This window comes from Symphalangus syndactylus, chromosome 22 (assembly GCF_028878055.3).
Source record: "Symphalangus syndactylus isolate Jambi chromosome 22, NHGRI_mSymSyn1-v2.1_pri, whole genome shotgun sequence".
Taxonomy (NCBI): domain Eukaryota; kingdom Metazoa; phylum Chordata; class Mammalia; order Primates; family Hylobatidae; genus Symphalangus; species Symphalangus syndactylus.
Window position 1 is genome coordinate 55,034,786 of NC_072444.2, and position 20,727 is coordinate 55,055,512.

The following is a 20,727-nucleotide window of genomic DNA, read 5'->3' on the forward strand; positions in this document are numbered from 1 at the left end:
ATAACCTTCCAGAGAACCATGTTTCTGTGGTTAGGGGAAGCAGAACATTGTCCAGGGCAAGACAAATTGCTGTTTAGGTCAAACATTCTACTAAGAAGGTGAAAGATGGCATAGGGCCCGTGTATCCTAGCATGCTATAGAATTAATACACAATAGCAAATAGAGAAAACACAAGAACTTCCAAAACAATTTTCTGAATAATTACGAGGCCCCAGGTTTTAAATCTTGGTGTGCACAGTGACAAGAGCAATTTTAATATCTAGAATATTTCATGGATATTGTTTTAATTCTGGTGATTTAACAAGCATTTATAGGTGGGTGTATTTAATTATTACTTCCACCACTACAACAGAATCTTTTTTATATCACAGGTGAGAATCTCAATATCACAGTAAGAATTTAAAAATAAATAAAAATAATGAAAGGAGGGTACTGCAGGGTGCTTAAAAGCATGGGCTTTATAGCCAGGCAGCCTAAATTTAAAATCCTAATGACCTTGATAGCATTCTTAACCTTTCTAAATCTCAGTCCTCTACTTTATAAAATGTGAATAAGGCTCACACATACCTTACAGATCTGTGATGAAGAATAAATGAGATGATGAATGCAGAATAAGTAACACATTGGGCTATTACTAAAAGCAGGGTGGACTGTACACAAGATAACCTGGTTCAGAATGTTAAGAGTTTTGGAGGCAACAGACTCTAAGTCAAAATGAAACCTCTACAGCTTTAGCTGATATGTAAATTATCCCAACGTTTTGTCTGGTAGAGTACACGTTATATTAGTTAAATATGTATTAGGAGTAGCAGCAGAATAGTAGCAGCAATAGTGGTAGTATTAATAGTAGGAAGGCAAGGGACATGGAGGAGGAGAGAGCTATTCACAAATGATATTTATTGCTTCCACCTCAGTTAGAAAGTTCTCAGGTGCGACAATGAAATAAGAAATAAGCTTATTACTAAAATTATGTGGATCACACTTAGGAAAAGTTTGAGAACTACCTCTCAGTTTCCCTGACACTGGATAGAAGTTGGATTTAATGACTTTCACGACCCCTGATAACTGAGAAAAAATATGAACTTTGTTCTAGCCAACTAAAGCATAAGCTTTACACCTTTCGAATACTACATCCTCTTGCTTTTCACAAACAGTATACAATGCAGGTGCACATTGTTTTCCTTACTTGGAGGAAATTCCTTTCCTGTACCTGAAACTTCTAGTAGGACTTGTGAGTCATAACAGCACAGATCATGCACACGTGGACTACTCAGCACATGTTGCTCTTATTAGGAGTGGAGGTGACCTCACCCAAAGTAATATGGTTCTAAATTCTCAGCTTTCTGAAGGGAATAAATCTAAGTCAAAATAATTAATAAAACCTCCAAGACTTCAACAGATGTAAAAATTATCCTAAACTATTGACCAGTAATTACACTTATATTTGACAGATTGGATACTCAGAATCCATATGAAACTGACATCTGCTTCAATGTAGAAGAACAAGCAATATGGAATCAGAATTTTAATGCCATGCCACTGAAAGCTGTAATACGAGAGAATGTCCATAAGATGTTATCTTCAGTGGATAAAAAATAATTAGTTATCTTCATGAAAGTGTGCATTTTTAATATCCTAAAATCCCTTTTCAATTATCAAAGTTTATCCTTGAGTTGTATTTGTTTCAAACAATAATTGAAAACTCTAACCACTAGTAACAATTTGAGAGCTGCAAGTATCCCAGGTACTGTCTGAGCACTCTGATGAAATTAAACTGGACCCAAAGGACAATCATCAAGGGCTGCATTTAGATTTAAATCACAATGAAAATATGATACACACTCATGCTATTTATCCTAATGTTATTGATTAAACTGTCATAATATTTTATACTATTATTTTCTTCAGTGAGTCGCCTGATATGGTTTAGATCTATGTCCCTGCCAAATCTCATTTTGAGATGTAATCGCTAGTGTTGGAGATGAGGCCTGGTGGGAGGTGTTTAGGTCATGGGCATGCATCCCTCACAGCTGAGTGCCATCCTCATAATATGAGTGGGTTCATGTGAGATCTGGCTGTTTGAAAGTGTGTGGCATCCCACCACCTCACTCTGTCTTACTGCTTCTCTAGCCATGTGATATTCCTGCTCCTGCTTCACCTTCTGCCATGAGTAAACACCAATGAGGCCTCCCCAGAAGCTGAGCAGATGTGTATGCCATGCTTGCACAACCTGCAGAAACTTGAATCACTTAAACCTCTTTTCTTTATAAATTACCCAGTCTCAGGTGTTTCTCTATAACAATGCAAGAACAAATACAACACCTAAGCAGCATAACAAATAAAAAGGGAAAGCTATTTGACCAGTTAACTCTTCAATTTGCAGAGCCAGCCAACTTCCCAGTTTTTCAAAATCAATAGTCTTACTCTACCCATAAAATAATTCAAAATGGGTAAAGTCACCATAAAAATAATAGAAGAACAATTGAAATACTATGTGCTGCATTATGTCAAGTTAGGAAATACGTAATAAACGTTTCAAGGAATATTCGAATCAATGTGTTAGTCAATGTTGCTCATTAACAAATGATTGGACCCAATATACATGACGGCTGGGCAGAAGTCTCTAAGAGTCAATTCTTAATTTGCCACCTTCTCTTCTGCCACAACTACCAGCAAATTCACCAGATGCTGGACACCTAGCAGCCTGGATTTCTGGGTGAAGAGCCATTAGGCAGATTCTCTCCACACTGACACACAACTTGTGATGAACATGTGGCAAGAAATGAAAATTTGATATTAAAGGTTATGAAGATCTTGAGTTTGAATGCAATTACAATGGAAATTAGCTTACCATGAGTGATTCAACCTGTGACAATGGCTGATACAAACTTACAATAGCACTCTCACAACATTTTAGCCATCTTAAAAGAAAATAAAAACACAAAAGATACGTAATTAAACATTAGACCTGTTTTAGCTGAAATATTACTGAAACGCTATTCTGCCTTCACTGATTTGAGTAATTTTCATGACAATTTTAAATTTGAAAATGGTGAATCATTCAAAAGTCTCCATGCATTATAATGGTTTGGAAAGTTCTGCAAAGTTACAGTGGAGTTGGGATAGTATTTGCATTCATTCTACCATGGCTTGCTTTCTGGGAAATAAAATTGTAATTAAGAAAGTATCCCAGATAATGCCTACTGGTGGCAGGGATGCAGTGAAAACTGTCCTTTTCTAATTTAGTTGTAAAATTATAATGTGTTATTGCGATCTGGGAATATAAAATGGCAATTGCAAACAAAACATATTCCATCTCACCAGCAATCCTAAACCTGGGACTTTGTTTTTTTTTTTTTTTTTTAAAAGAAATACACCAACCTGTAGAGAACAATGAGCAGTGATGTTTATTTCAGCCAAAAGAAGAGCCAAAGTGAAAACTCACAGTAATTGTCAGAGAGTCAAGATGAAAACTCATCATAATTGAATGCCTGGATGGATTACTATTCATCCACACCATATAATAACATTCACGACTTGAAGAGAATAAATTTGTGCTTGGAAAAGAATAAAGTTGACTTGGAAAAATTCCACTGAGATCTCGTCAAGTGACAAAAGCAAGACAGAAAACCAAAGAAAAACAAAAACAACAAAGAATTCAATGTGAGCCCTTCTTTATACACCAGATAATGACAATACTAACATAAATTTATATTATCAGTAATCTCACCGACACATACACATTGGAGGTTGTCTGTTGGTACTCAGCCCTGCTCCTGCCCCTGTATGTTTTTTTATTACTGGGGGTGGTTAGAAAGTCTGAAATTAACATTTCTAAGACTTCCTTTCAAAATAGTCTTCTCAGCTTCTTTGCTAGTTGACTTCTAGTTACTTTCCGCAAAAAAAAGGAGAGCGCCACCAGTCAGAAACTGGAAGCATCTGGCAGTGGCTCTGGCACACCAGCTTCAGCAATAGTACCTCAGTGGCAGTGGTCATGGGAGTGTAAGCTCCGGGATCCTGCCTTGATAATGGCAACATGTGTTTATGGGTTCTGCATATCACCACTTCGGCCCCTCCAGCCTTTACAACTTTGTTTGTAACAATTATCTGTATTAAATCTCTTCTCTCTGAACCACTAGAGTAGTATCTGTTTTCCCATTTGGAAAACTTTACTGAAACAGTACAAAAATGTATGAATATAGTTGCTTGTACATTATAGCCAGGCACTGCATTACAATGTTTTGGTCAGTAACAGACCACGTACATGAGGGTGGTCCGTGAGATTTTAATACTCTATTTTTGCTGTGTCTTTTCTACGTGTCTATATGTTTGATACAAAGATACATACCATTGTGTTGCAGTTGCCCAAAATATTCAGTACAGTAACGTGATTCGGAGGTTTGTAGCTTAGGACCAATAAACTGTACCATATAGCCTATTCGTCGTAAGCTATACAAAATAGGTGTGTATAGATATACCCTCTGATGTTTGCACAATGACAAAATTGCCCAGCAACACATTTCTCAGAACACATCCCCATCAAGTGATATATGACTGTATTTTACAAATACATAAAAGCAGGGGGAGACTATGGAAGGATCTGTGTTTGCCTTTTAATATGGGTGGATGTACAGTGGGGCACAGAAGTGGAAAGCAGGTAGTCAAACAGAAAGGGCTAGGAAAATATTTTAAAGACTTAAAAAAACTGTGTGGTAAGAACACAACATGAAATCTACCCTCTTAAATGTGTAAGCGTACAATGCATTATCATTGACTCTAGGTATAATGTTGTCCAGCTGATCTCTAGAGCTTACTAATCTCACTTGACGCAAATTCTGTGCCTGTTGATTAGTAACTTCCCATTTTCCCTTCTCCCTCAGCCCCTTGCAACCACCATTTCACTCTTAAATTCTATGTATTTGACTATTTTTGATTCCCCATAAAAGGGGAATCATGCAGTATTTGTCTTTCTGTGCCTGGCTTATTTCACTTAGCATAATGTCTTCAAGTTTCATCTATGTTGTTGCATATTGCACAATTTCCTTCTTTTTAAAGCCTGCATAGTATTCCATTGCATATATATAGCACATTATCCATTTATCTGTTGATGGACATTGGGACTGTTTCTACATCCTGGCTATTGTGAATAGTGCTGCAATGAACATAGGAGTGCTGATAACTCTTTGAGATTTCAATTTCAATTATTTCGAATAAATACCCAGAACTGGCACTGCTAGATCATAAGGCAGTTTTATTTTTAATTTGTTGAGGAACTTTCATGCTGTTTTCATATAGTACCTGGATTATTTTTTATACTGAACAGTGTATGAGAGTTCCAATTTCTCCACATTTTTACCAACACTTTTTTTTTTTTAATAGCTGTCTTGACAGGTGTGAGGCAATATCTCATTGTGGTTTTGATTTGCATTTCCCTGATGATTAGTCACTATATTTATTGTTGTACATGACTTATACAAGTTTATGTATGTAAATTATACATGTTTATTTATGAATAAAGTACCAACATTAATTTTTGTGATAATATACATATGATGATATGGTTGCTGTAAAGGTTAAGTTTGTACAAAACCATAGGGCAGCTTGAATGCTAGATCACATAGTTTGAATCTACTTTTTTCAGTTATTGACAAATGTAAATTTGTTATGACCCAAGAGTGTTTAATCAGCTTTAGGAAAATATTGGGGAAAATAATTGGTGATAGTTACAGAATAGGTGATGAACATGGGAGACTGCTGGCAGAAGAATGATTCAGATATTCTGCCTAATAAGAATTATAATTGGCAAAATGGAGTCATGATTCCCAACATATGTCTTAAATGTATGTGCCTAAAATGTTTGTGAATTTCAATGCCAATGTTTTAGTATCTCCCACTTGAATCCTAAGCTTCATCTTCCAGAGTCAATCACTGCACCTCTTTTTAGCACTGGTTGCATATCTTTCAAAGCCTATGAAGTTCTCACCTTCTTTCCTGCCTAATAGAACTTGAACATTCCAGCAACCATATCCTCAGCTCCTTTTGGCTCCCAGCCCACCACCCATATTCCAGCCTTACCATGGCCTCTGACAAAACACTGGCTTCAAAATTTATCTGGAACCTTAGACCTTTTGTTTTATGAGGTAAAAATTTGATTTCATTTAATTTTTTAGTCATGCCAGTTTATCAATGTCTTTAAGAACACATCTTAGAATAAACTAAATATTTGTCTTTAAACTTGATATAATATTGTTTGGGAAATAAATGAGACACATGGAAATTCTTCAGTGAAATAAAATCACTATTAGGTTTCTGTTTCACATAGAAACCTCCAGCATGCTATATTTTATTTCAATAAATAAACAAGTATTATAGTATAGACCATATTAAAACATGTAAGTACATTTACAGTTATTTTTTATCCGAGAAAGGGATTGTAAGAATAAGACACCTTGAATTCCATCATGTATATAAGATGTTGCAAAACCTTTATAATTGTTTAATAAATATAAATTTTTGAAGTATTTAAGACATATTTTTAAATGGATCATTGAATATTGAAGAAAAGTTTCCTCCTCTAAGCAATATGCTCCATTTTAGTCTAGAAACCATTTGGAGGAATTACTCTTTAAAATCTTGATGTATAAATTGATAAATGAAAAGTGCTTATTTTGATTTATGTCACTTACATTCTTTTGGTAGTATGAGTGAATATAAGCAAACACACACACAAAATATTCTGGTATTATAATTAGAATGGCTAACATGAAAAGAGAGCCACTAATAAGTATTGTCAAGGATGTGAAGCAATTGGAACTCTCATGCACTGCTGGCGGGAGAATAAATTGGTACAATCAATTTGTCAATCCTTTTAACGGTTCTTACCAAAGCAGGGCAGAGGTCTGACTCAGCAACTCCACTCTAAGGTATATACCTAACAGAAACTTATATGGGTAGATAGATAGATTTCTGTATCTGTGCTTTCTGTATCCAAAGACACATACAAAAATGTTCTTGGTAATGCTATTTGTGATAGCCAATAATGATGTTACAAATCAGGATAATGATTATCCTTGTGGGTAAATATTTACTGGTAGGTGTCAGAATAGAGGTTTTTCAATTGTGTGAACAATGTTCTGTTTCTGCACTTGGCACCATGTACATGGAAGTGTTCATGAGGATCAGTTCTGTATATTTTGTTGCATGCACACTAATATAAACTTAAAAGGAAAAATGTTATATAGAATATATATTAGCATTTATACTTCATTAAGAATATTACCATAAAGACTTTTGTCAAAATTTACTGAAAGCTATAATGCAGCATTCAACTTTACTTTTTATAAAATTCTGTTTCCGTAATTTGTCAATACACGATAAATTCTGTGTGTCCATTTATATAATGCAAAGCAAAGCTATGAGCACAAGTTAAACAGTTTGATTACCTCTGACATTTTGGCCTTAAATAAATCTCCCTGTTGGTTATAAAGTACTGCTTTCATTTCTCTATGGGACCATCTCTGAGACATAGAACAACTCATTCAAATCACTCATGTCACCTTCGCATCAGTACCTGACATTCTAGAAATAGAATCACTATCAGGAAACTCTTATCCCTTGACATTTGCAATTATTCATATCAGGAAGCCCTTTCAAAGAGTTCTTATTTCTTAAAATCTTTTCAGCGCTTTATGCATTTTCAAAGAAATGAAATACGTCCCATTGTCTTAAATTCATAATTATGAAAGTCACTTACCAGTCCTAAAGGCTTATCTTTTAATCTATGCTTTTTAGGAGATAAATGGATACCAGACAAAAATTAGCAAAAAGACCAACTCCAATAAATGGAATATAAGAAATATAATAACAGACTTTCTCTTGGCTATGTCAGTTCATAAAACTTATTTAGCATAAGAGAAGACCTTGTGATGAATAAATCATTTTGGTAATTGAAAACATTAAGAAAAATATTTACAGGCCCCAAGAAATAAACTGGAACCCACAGGAGACAAACAGTCATCAGTATCATAACTGTTATTTAAAAATCCCTTATGTGTCGATTTATGCAGGTCAAAGTGCTAGAAGACGGTTTTATCTAGTCATTGCATATCCATTTTCTTCTCTACCCAACTTTCTCCTTTTTCACTTTTCCTTTACCACCCCATTGTCATGCCTTATTTTCCTTCTTCAAGCCCATTATCATAAAGCAAATACGTATCAGTTACCTCCTATGTGCTAGGCCCTGTGCTGAGCCTTGAGGTTTAAAGATTAAAAAAATACAAGATCTTATGTTCTTTTTTTTTTTTTTTTTTTGAGACGGAGTCTCGCTCTGTCGCCCAGGCTGGAGTGCAGTGGCGCAATCTCGGCTCACTGCAAGCTCCGCCTCCCGGGTTCACGCCATTCTCCTGCCTCAGCCTCTCCGAGTAGCTGGGACTACAGGCGCCCGCCACCACGCCCGGCTAATTTTTTGTATTTTTGGTAGAGACGGGGTTTCACCGTGGTCTCGATCTCCTGACCTCGTGATCCGCCCGCCTCGGCCTCCCAAAGTGCTGGGATTACAAGCGTGAGCCACCGCGCCCGGCCAAGATCTTATGTTCTAATGTGACTTTTCATTACAACCATACACAAATTAATACAGATATGGAGAAAAAGGAAAAATAAAACCAATGGATGGGGGCATTAATTTAGGAGAAAATGTTACTGCCTAATATGACTGATTGCAATAGAACTCAAAATGGAAAATAAAAATAAAAGCATGATTTTTAGTAAAGAAAAAAATACAGAAAAAAAGAGATCTAAGAAATGTAGAGAGAGTCAATAGTGAATGAAATGACAACTATGTTATCTGCAAGATAACTTTTTTCATGGTTCTGTAGAAAAATAAAATTTCTATCAGAGAGACATGAGATCTCATCCTGACAATGTCAATTGCTCTTTGTAATATTTGGGCAATCGTGTTACTTCATCTCTCTGAGTCTGTTTTCTCATTTGTAAAGATGCGATATTAATACTTCTCATGGCTGTTTACAGGTTTAAATAAACCAAAATCGGGTCATGGATATTGGTCAGTGTACCCGTACATAGATGTTTGATTTTTTTTTAATTACTGGAAGCTAGTAGTAAGTAATTTGCTACAAAAGATAAAAAATATAATTACAATTTAGAAAGAATCAAACATTTTTATCCAGTTACCCCGAAAATTAGTATATGCATTTAAAGATGGTAAATTAATGACCACGCACCCATTTTCTCTAGTGCGGCTACCTAGTATACATTTTTTTCCTCTTATTTGGCTACTCCACGTCTGACTTCTCTTTCTATTTTGGGAGATCCTTGTATTATGTGAATATTGGTGGAAAGTACAACCCAGTCTTTAATCATAAGACAAAATCCAGATAAAATATCCTTAGGTCGCGCCCCCACCCAGGACCCTGAATTTTGAGATAATAAAACTGTAATTGAAAAATTATTCACAAGAGCAACAGCAGACCCTCAGTATCCAGCAAGGGTGGTGTGGTGCATGCCCATTAATGTGGCTTCCAGTTGCAGCATCCTAATCAGATTTTCCTGAACACACTCCTATGTTCAAAAATGTGTGGGCCCTCCTAACGCCTGTTCATTTTCCAGTCCTGAAATTCCAACTTTCTCTTTGATTCTGAGAACTTATAGATATATATACATATATATATTTTTTTGAGAGCTAACATTTTTTGGTTGCTTCTAAGCACTCACAAAAACCTAAGAAGTGGTTACAATTATCCTTTACAGATGAGGAAACTGAGGACAAAGACATTAAGTAACTTGCCCAAGTTTACACAGCTGGTAGGTAATGGTGAAACTCAACACAAATACAGGCAGCCTGGCTCCAAAGCCTGTCCTCTTATTTATTTATTTATTTATTTATTTATTTATTTTATTTTTTTAATTATACTTTAAGTTTTAGGGTACATGTGCACAATGTGCAGGTTACTTACACATGTATACATGTGCCATGTTGGTGTGCTGCACCCAGTAATATTTTTAATGAATTCATTTTCTCTTGAAGTAAACCTGAGTCTATTTCTGTTGCTTACTACCAGGCATCCTAATAATTGGAAAGTGACATGCAACAGTTTAACCTTCAAAGCCTCGATGTTAAGAAAGTCCTTCACTGTCATTTCTGTTGGTAGTGAGCCGAATTAACTACTATTTCTTCCCAGGTAGGTGTCCCTCCCTCTCATTCATCCAAAGATTAACAAAAGGGATCCTGCATGTGCATTTCAGCCTCTGACGTTAAAATAATTTGTTTTTACATTTGTATTGTAACTCTTTGTATTTCAAATGGGGATTCCCAAATTTTTATAAACGATTCCATAAAGAAGAATGAGGGACACAAGAAGAAATTCTCATATGCTTATCAATGGGTTTGTGCCTAATGGTTTTCCAGTTTATGGGCATGCTGATAAGAAAACAAATTGAAAAATGCAGAAGGTGGAACTAGGCTTGGTTATCTCCCACGCACATTTTTCCCACAGCTTGACTTTTTATACTACTTCATAAAATTTCAAGGCATCTTTGGCCACAAATGAATAAATATTGTTTGTTTGTTTGTCTGTTTTTGCAATACAGAAACATCCAACTGTTTTTTTACTATATTCTTCAAACACAATGTATACCAGTAAAATAATCATAGAAAAGCGAATTTGGTTCCAAAATGCCCATGTCTAGAATTAATTTATTCCTGTTAGTATTCTTATGAACTTAAATTTAATTGAACCCATGATGACTGAGGATGAGAATCACTTAAATTCAAGCCTAACTTAGGATCTGCAATAAAAAGCAGTTAGAATACTTCCCTGAATCTTTTTCTCCCTATGAGATTCTATAGAATTGGCTATCCCTTGAACTTCAGTTAATCTGTCTGTTACAATGGGATACAACTACATACTACCTATGATGTATACATAACTACATCACAATATACCCTAATAACTTTTAATTTGGGGGTGAAAGGCATGTCAAAAGGTATTCAACAGAGTAATTCCTAATTCTCAGTAATTCATGTTGGGTTGTTTGCAATAAATTATTCCCTGTTGTTCCCCTCTTCAGTTCTAACTGCATTTTCCAATATAACAAAACAGAAACTGTCTGTTAGTGTTTTCATTGATATTGTCCAATTCAATGACAACAACAATATTGTATTACTACACGTTCCGCAAAGAAGAAAAATCAAATTCTTCAGGCTGAAATTACCAGCAAAGTATATGGTTTAGAATTGATCTCTTAATCCACCTAAAAGGCAGTTTCTGCCTTAGTGAACCGCATTCATTTGCCATTGCATAAATATGGATCAATGTCTGTATTTGTATTATTTGCTTGTTCATTGGAGAAGACATTGATACATAAAACAGAAAAGATACCTTGGTCAGAACAGCTAGGTAGCCTTCCTGGAAAAATAGCATTTTTGTCAAATGTTAATGCCAAATGATATTGTAAGTTTCATATCATTTAAAGAAACATGTAAATATATATTTGCTATTTGGGAGAAATAGTTTTAAATGTATTAACAAAGAAAATGTAAAGATAAAAGGAAAAAGAAAAGCGTGCATGTGTACAATTGTGTGGGTATGCACGGAGACATGATGATTATACAGTTCACTCATTCCTATACAGTTTCACTGCGGTCCTAATGTGTCTGTGAAACAATAGCGACTAAATCACAGCCCTTGATGCTGAACAATTCTCAATTTAACATGAGAAGGATAAGGAAGAGCTAATAAATTACCAAATATGGTATGGTATGTTTATAATATAGTGAAGCATAAAGTGTTATTGGAATCTGAGGGAAGGTCATGAAACAGTCTGAATCTGGTTGAGAGATGGGAGGGTCAAAAAAAGCCTTCAGATGAGCCATGGTATTTTAGCTGGGCCAACAAGTTCCAGTAGATTTTTCTCTTTTTCTTTTCTTTTTTTTTTTTGAGACGGAGTTTTGCTCTTGTTGCCCAGGCTGGAGTGCATTGGCATGATCTTGGCTCACTGCAACCTCCACCTCCTGGGTTCAAGTGATTCTCCTGCCTCAGCCTCCTAAGCAGCTGGGATTACAGGCGTATGCCACCACACCCAGCTAATTTTGTGTTTTTAGTAGAGACAGAGTTTCTCCATGTTGGTCAGGCTGGTCTTGAACTCCTGACCTCAGGTGATCCGCCTCCTTCGGCCTCCCAAAGTGCTGGGATGACAGGCATGAGCCACTGAGCCCGGCTTTTTATAATTTTTTTTTTTTCTTTTTTTTTTTTGAGACAGAGTCTTGCTCTGTCTCCCAGGCTGGAGTGTGGTGGTGCCATCTTGCCTGACTCCTACCTCTGCCTCCCAGGTCAAGTGGTTCTCCAGCCTCAGCATCCCAAGTAGCTGGGACTACAGGTGCCCATCGCCATGCCTGGATAATTTTTGTATATTTTTAGTAGAAACGGAGTTTCACCATCTTGGCCAGGTTCATCTTGAACTCCTGACCTCGTGATCCACCTGTCTTGGCCTCCCAAAGTGTTGGGATTATAGGCTTGAGCCAAGGCGCCCATCCAGTAGATTTTTCTAAGCAGAGAAAGGGCTATTCCAAGTAGAGAAACTAGTATGAGAAAAGGAAGATCAAGATGACACATGTTGAAAATACTGTGTATAGAAAGAATCCAAAGGAAAGAAAGGCAAATGTTAAGGCAAAGACATGTATGCTAGAGCAAGAGTGGGGTCAAGATACAAATGTAAAAGAATTATTGGAGAACAAGAGAGATGTAGGGAAAATGCAGAGAGATAAGAGGGAGACAATTTCTTAAAAATTATTCACTGTTTACTTTGATTATTCTGAATAGTTCCACCTAAAAACTGGCTAGTACAATACTGGTCCAATTTTGGAGATACAATGATGGATAAAGAGTCAAGACATTTAAAAATCATGATCCTAAGATCTTTTGTTTCATTTTTAATTAATCTGGAAATTATTTTCTTTGCATTCTGCTCTAGTGGAAAAGCAGTAAGTGAATAGGATAGCAACAATCTCAACATTACTGTAATATAACCATTAAGGTAAAAGGATATCTCAAACTGAACCTCCAAACACCTTTCCCATCTAAGTCTCCTACGGGTATTAATACAGTAAACAAACAACATGTGCTCAGTGAAAATGGACTGTTTTTCACATCAGCCTTTGGTGGAAGGTGGGTGTGGTTCTGTGTGATACTTTAATATTAGAATAGACTAACCTGAAATGAATAGAAGCAGAAAAGCAGATGTTTAGACAGGTAGACTTTACGGGAAAGTCCAAATTCAGTCTTCAGTGATGACTCTGCATCATAACTCTTGAAAAGATTTAACATGATTGAGGAGAAAATGAGCAGTGGACTTCTGGGGCAGGTGTCACCAGTGCATAAACATTCTGGCTTTATAAATGGATGATGGGGTAATAAGAGATTAAAAGAGATGATGGTTTGACATGAACTAACTTTCATAAAAGTCTCTCTGAAGAGACTTTTGAAATTCCTGAGAATGTAAAAGTAATTCAAAGAGGGGAAAAAGGAGGAGGAAGACAAAAAGGAGGATAATGAGAATTGAGGAAGTGCACCCAGATTCTAAGTTATTTGCTCAGTCTCTCAGGCTGCAGTGCAAGTCTCCTGTCCAGAATCCTTCATCACATACTTCAAGAAACATGATACTTTGTAATAGCATTTATTTTAGAACAAGGAGCTTCAATGAATCCAATCATCACAGCAACTAAGTCTCCGACACCAGGCTTAGTGACCCCCTTCCTCACACAGACAATATCACATAAATCTTTCATGCCATGTATTCCTGTTCACATCAGTCATCCCCAGATTGTAAGCCTGTTGCCACTAAAAATTGATCTTCCATCAATTTATCATTCCCATAATAATGTTCAATAATCCCTGGCTTTTTATCCATTCAGCATTCCAAAACCTTTAACTCTACATTCTAAAACTGTCACTCCATAACCAACCAACTTACCTCTACTGTCAATGCAATCTCTTCTGAGCGTTCCTTCTTCTTTGCCATAACTGACGTCTAGGTCTTCCTTGATGACTCAGTTTCCCAGCGGCCCTCTCTCATGACTGCTGCTTATCAACTCACACCTCAAGATGCTCATTGCTACCTATTGTTTTTTTAATTATTTTTTTATTTTTTATTTTACATCAAAACATTTCTACTTCTTCATAAAAAAAATATTCTCATATGAGGTTCATTCCAATCAGATTTACTACTTTTTGGCTCCTCATTGTAGAAGAGTGATTTTCTAAAAAAAAATTCTAATAGGCATCATATCAAAAAAATGTGTTTTCATGGTCTAGAGTGGTGTTCAACACACTAGGGTACATAGGCAGAATCTAGTCTGTTCCTCTTTTTGTATAGCATGCAAAGTAAAAATGGTTTTTGTAGACCAACATTTGCAATGGACTTGATGACCGGGAATACTTACATGCAACCCGCAAAAACATATTTCATTTTTTTCATTTGTAGGCTTGTATTACATAACATTGTACTTATTTTGAATAACTATAATAAAATTTTGTAGCGGTTTGATTTCTATCTTATTGTACAAGCACCTATATAACTTTGGTTTTGTCTCTTGTCTTACAAAGCCAAATATATGAGGCTGGGCGCGGTGGCTCACGCTTGTAATCCCAGCACTTTGGGAGGCCGAGGCGGGCGGATCACGAGGTCAGGAGATCAAGACCACAGTGAAACCCCGTCTCTACTAAAAATACAAAATAAAAATTAGCCGGGCGTGGTGGCGGGTGCCTGTAGTCCCAGCTACTCGGAGAGGCTGAGGCAGGAGAATGGCGTGAACCTGGGAGGCAGAGCTTGCAGTGAGCTGAGATCGCGCCACTGCACTCCAGCCTGGGTGACAGAGTGAGACTCCGTCTCAAAAAAAAAAAAAAAAAAAAACAAAGCCAAATATATTTACTGTATGATTTTTTACAGAAAAAAGTTGCTGATCCCTAGTGTAGGGTAAAACAACTATGAAGCATTGTGTTAAATAAAATTAGACAGTTTATATATATATATATATATATATTTAATTCAGGACTCTTCAAAGCTATTTCTAATTTCATTGCGAATGTTTGAGAACTAGGATACTGTATTGTATTTTCTAAATTAGGGGTCCCCAACCCCCAGACCATGGACCAGTCTGTGGCCTGTTAAGAACTGGGCTTCACAGCAGGAGGTGAAGCGTGGGCTTCATCTGTGCTTATAGCCACTCCCATCACTCACATTCCTGCTTGAGCTCCGCCTCCTGTCAGATCAGTGGTGGCATTAGGTTCTCATAGGAGTGCGAACCTTATTGTGAACCATGCATGTGAGCTATCTAGGTGGCATGCTCCTTATGAAATCTAATTGTGTCAGTGTCTCCCATTACCCCCAGATGGGACTACCTAGTTGCAGGAAAACAAGCTCAGGGCTCCTTCTGATTCTACATTATGGTGAGTTGTATGATTATTTCACTACATATTACAATGTTATAATCATAGTAATAAAGTGGACAATAAATGTAATGCTCTTAAATCTCCCAAAGCCATCCCTTCCCTGCCCCAGTCCATGGAAAATAAATTGTCTTCTACAAAACCAGTGCCTGGTGCCAAAAAGGTTGAGAACTGCTGTCTTAAATGCATTAGACAATGATTCAAAAAGCAAAAATCAGACCATTTTATAGGTCCAATATTCTAGGCAAACACTTAAAAATGCATTTTAAAGTATATCTTCTTACTTACGTAAAAATGAACTAATATATGGATCACTATTTGTAACCTTAAGAACCAATTATTTTTACAGCTTTCAAATTGCGTAACACGTTAAGATATGTGTCAACTCAATGTCAGCAAAGTCTAGTAATAAGAACAAACTCATCTTTAAGAAGTTATTTCTGATACCTTTATCTTCTCGGCCTCCTCACATTGCCTTGTTTCAATCAAAATCCACAAAAATCTTATCCATATTATTTACCAACTATGCATCTTTTTCATTCCCACATCTATATAGGGTTAGCATTTGAAATCTCTATTTAAAGGACAGTCATTTCAGTAGACTCCATCCCATGCAATCATCCTCCTCTTGAATAAATCCATCCTGAATACAACTGCTAGAGTAATTTTAAACTCCATTTTATGATGTATAAGAATCCAGGGTGACCCTCAATTTATAATCTCTGCAAATACATAGCCACTGTAGCATTCCAGGTCAACAAAGCCAACCCCATTCTTTATGTGTATCCCTCATTTTTCTCATCTTTAATTTCTCTAACAGTACTAACAAAATTTTCCCTAATAGTCTTTGCAAGTAACTTTTTTCTTTTGTAAGGTCTCTATTTCTTTTCTGCAAATTGATGTATATAACTTTCAAACCTGAAATTAAGAAACTGTCTTTCTAAGACAGCAAATCCACTATTCATCCCTCTCACCCCATAAAAAAAAAAAAAAAATGTACTCACCTAGCTTTATCTGCCTATTATTGTGCTATACGAATTTCAGTTTTGCCCAAAGTATTTCTTGACTTATCACCTCATGCTTCCAGATTTTAAATACCTCAGCAGTTAAGTTCTTTCTTTTTTTTCCAACTGAATTCTCCAGAGTGACTAACACATTACAGATTCTAAAAGCAAACTTCTTATTCTTTAAAAACGCAAGTCCTGTTGTTTCTTTGTGGAAATATTTTCCACATTTTATTAACTATATTATTGAAGGTTACGACCTTCGGGAGTAACACAGGCTACCAACAAAACAGGATTACTGAATACATATTTTATTAACTGCATGATTAAAACTAGATTATCTACCAAGAGCACATATCTTAGGTTTTAGGAATAAGAATAAAATAACCTCAAATTTTAAAAGCTCACAATGTTCTAGAAAAAAGTTGAAAAAATTTTAAGTCATTAATCATTTTGAAGGCATTTTATAGTGACTTGTTTCAACTTTTCAAATGTATGTGTAATCAAAATGTTAGAAAAAACATGAACATTTTTTATGAATCCATGATGCTACTATTGTTTGATGGAAATAAACTACCTCATTTACCACATACCCTTAAATTCTAAAATTATCAGGCAATCTGATTTTTATCAGTAACTAACAATTCAATGTGCCTTGTGAAAATTATTATTCAGGAAGATAACCTCATGTAAAATACAGAAACGTTACAAATGTATAATTTCCTTACTCCCTCACCATTTTTATCATTATAGTTGTCACACAACATACATACATACATACCCTCATACTGCCATTTTTGCTTTTAACAGTAATATGTTTTATACAGAAATTAAGAGTAAATTTAGTGGTTTATGTTTACTCACATACTTAACGTTTCCAACGCTCTTCTTTCATTCCTGAAGATCCGAGTTCCCCTATGATATTATTCTTTCTCACTGAAGAGCATATTTTGTAGTGTGGGTCCCTTATTTTTCTTTAATAAGCAACTGTCTTTATTTCACTTCGATTCCCCATGGTTCTTAATGAGAAGTCTGTAAGCATTCTAATGTTGGTCCTAGTTATATGTTGTGTTGTGTCTCTGTTCACTTCCACATTTTCTCTTTATCTTTAGTTTTCAACAGTTTCACTAACATTTACTTTTGAGGGATTATCCTTGAATATATTGTGTTTGGAGTTCACTGAGCACCTTGAATATGTAAATTTGTGTTTTTTATTGCATTTTGGAATTTCTATCATTTTTTTCAGATATTTTTCCTGCTCCATTCTCTCCTTTTCTTCTGAGATTCCAAGCACCATCTGTCAGAGATTTGCAGTTTTCCTACAGGTCCCTAGGGGTCTGCTTTTTGATTGTTTGTTTTGTTTTGTTTTTCCCTCTTTTGTAAATTTCTTAATATTTTCAGATTAAATGTTGTGTATTGATCTGTGTGCCACAGACTCTGTTCTCTCTCTTCTTCATTCTGCTCTTTATCCCATCCAATTTCTTTTTTATTTTAAATATTGTTTTGAAATTTTAAGTGTCCATTTTCTTCTTTTTAATATTCTTCGTGTATCTGCCTATGAAAGGTAGGATATATAAGATATATAAATATATCAATAGATTTAAGATAGGTATATTTGTATGCTGATATATCCTATCTTTTTATTCCTTATGCATTTATTTTTATGAAGGTCAGGAAATACAGTTAGAATAGCAGCTTTAAAGAGTTCGTCTGAAAATTCTGTCATTTATAGTTGAAGTTCAGTCAAACACTTGGCTGAGTAAATGCACGCCACTAGTTACCCCTGCTCTGACTCTCTCAGGGATCTTTCTCATTCTCTGGCAGTTATAGCTACTCAAGGGCTCTTTCTCTTGCTCTTGCCTAAACGACAATGGGATTTCCTATCAGAGATTCAGCTTACTTTATACCCATACTCTGCCTCCACTACAGTTGCCCTTGGGCTAAAACTCTAAACAAACCTAACAAAATGGAGGAATCCTATTTTGCAAGTTATTTTCCTGTAAATTTCACTCCCTTTGAAAATCTGCCTGGTTTTGTTCAGGCTCGAGTCCTTGGGTAGCTTTTTATGTGTTGGTTTGTTTTAAGGTTTTGTCAGAGTTTATAGCTGAATTTGCCTGAAGATTAATGTGTGAGCAATTGCTCTTCCATATCAGGGTTGTAAAACCATTTAGTCTTTAGTCAAAATTCTTTTCATTGTGATTGCTCTGAAGTAAAAGGTTATTTTCCAGCACATTCTTCACCATATCCAGGTGTAGTATTTTTATTTTTCCTTTTCAAGAAGAATTTATTAATGTCAAGTGAATTATATAATTTTAAAGGGTGAAGTGATTTATTTCTAGTTTTGATTCTAATTCCAAGAATAAGTATAAAGATCTGAATTATTAGTATGTATACAAATTTCATTATGCTTTCAGGAACAGCTTTTTATGTTAGAGATATAAAATTGGTTAGAAGATGGTGAAACTTTTCCCAAAAAAAAAGCTCTTTTGTAAGATACTGAATTTGAATAACATAAGGGAAATCAAAAAAGATAGTGGGCAAGCTTTGTTTGTCTTAAAGGAACAGCCAACTCGACAATATTCACCCCCATATCCCAGTTTAGTTCTGGGATGTTAGAAACAGTTATTAGGATAATTTTGAAAGAATTAAGAGTTGAGTACCAATTTGTAATGTAATGATCTTTGCATTCTACTTCCATTCCAGAGCACATCAGAAACAAATAAGATACTTACCATGGTCTTTTAATAGCCCACTTCAGTATTATTAGCAAGAGTCTTTTCTACCAAGTAGAATTAAGGTCCAAGTTACAGTTGCTTTTTAAATTCAGCTTTAAATGTCTAGTCCTTTATGTCCCTTGCTCCTCAAATTCTAGTTCCTCTTCTAACACTTAAAACAATATGTAAAATAATAACATTAATGTTAAAGACCATATTACCATTATCCTACTACTCTAAAACAATAATTATATTTACTTTAAAATATTGCTTTCCCTATTTTGTCCCTGATTATGTTTGACACATGTAGCACATGTAGAATCTCATGACATTGTATATGATCATTGCTGCTGACATGCACTTCAGAAAATAAGATATCTGCCTCTATATCTATATCCATATATATAATAATTTGCCACTTTACTTTAGAAGTTCCTGATGTGCTTTAATTTTCATACGCTATGTTAAAAGTAATCAATTTTGTATTTTAAGTTTCACCTTGTTATTCATAATTCTGGAAATATTTAAATAATATATAGATATTTTTGTTTTGGGGGAATGTTTTACCTATTGTAACAATAAGAACACACTAAGTAACAATATGGACCTTTCTTTGATCACTGGATAGCACTGCTTTCCTGCACATAAAGAAGAATCATTAATTTTAATGGCTTCTGAAGAAGCCACTATTTTATTATTTTATGTACCATATTTTATTTTACTAGTCCCATAATAATAATTTAAGATGTGTTCAGTCTTCTATTTTGTTTTTTAAATTATAAATAATGTTGCAATGAATTTTCTTGATGTATGTCTTGAGACACATGTGTAATATATTTACAGGACAAAATCTACACTTGGAATCACTAGATGTATAATACTATATTACTTATTAGATATATTCTTATTCCAATAAAAAATGTGGAGAGAGAGAAAGAGAGAGAGAGAGTGTGTGTGTGTGTGTGTGTGTGTGGAAAATTTGTTTCTTACTTAATTCCTTTATGGTCATAGAATATAATTCGGTATGAATTCAATTCTTTTATATTTATTGATACTTGCTTTATGGCCCAGTGTGTGCACTTAAACATGTCAAGTATTCTGTAATTGTCACGTATAGTGTTTTATAAAAGTCGATTATGTCAATTTGGTTGATAGTGTTAATCAAACCTTTTATACCCTACTGATTTCCTATCTACTTTTTTCATGTTTTACTGTAAGAGAAATGTTGAAATTACCAGCTAAAATGGTCAGTTTGTCTATTTCTTTATGTTTCTCAAAATCTATTAAAGTGTATATCTGCTTTCAATCCTTTTCTGGCTGTGGATTTTTTTTTACTCTATGTTCCTTAGAGATTATAGATTAGGCTGTAGCTGATTAATGGTATCATGAAAGTTGTACTGTCTTTTCTTATTTTCATTTCTTTGGTTGTTCTTAAGGAGGAGAGCAAGTGGAGAGGTCCTCTACCACACCACTTAAAAGATGTCTGAAGTTATTTCTGACATGAAGAGTCTCGACATTAATGCAGACCACAGTTCCCTTTGGGGAGTT

The 20,727-nt window shown here is 35.2% G+C and overlaps 1 protein-coding gene across 5 annotated transcripts in view; it reads right to left on the bottom strand.

Annotated features, from left to right (window-relative positions):
* Window positions 1–20,727, bottom strand: part of DPP10 (dipeptidyl peptidase like 10) — a 1,432,672-nt gene that overhangs the window by 119,046 nt on the left and 1,292,899 nt on the right. The gene's annotated exons all lie outside the window — the stretch shown is intronic.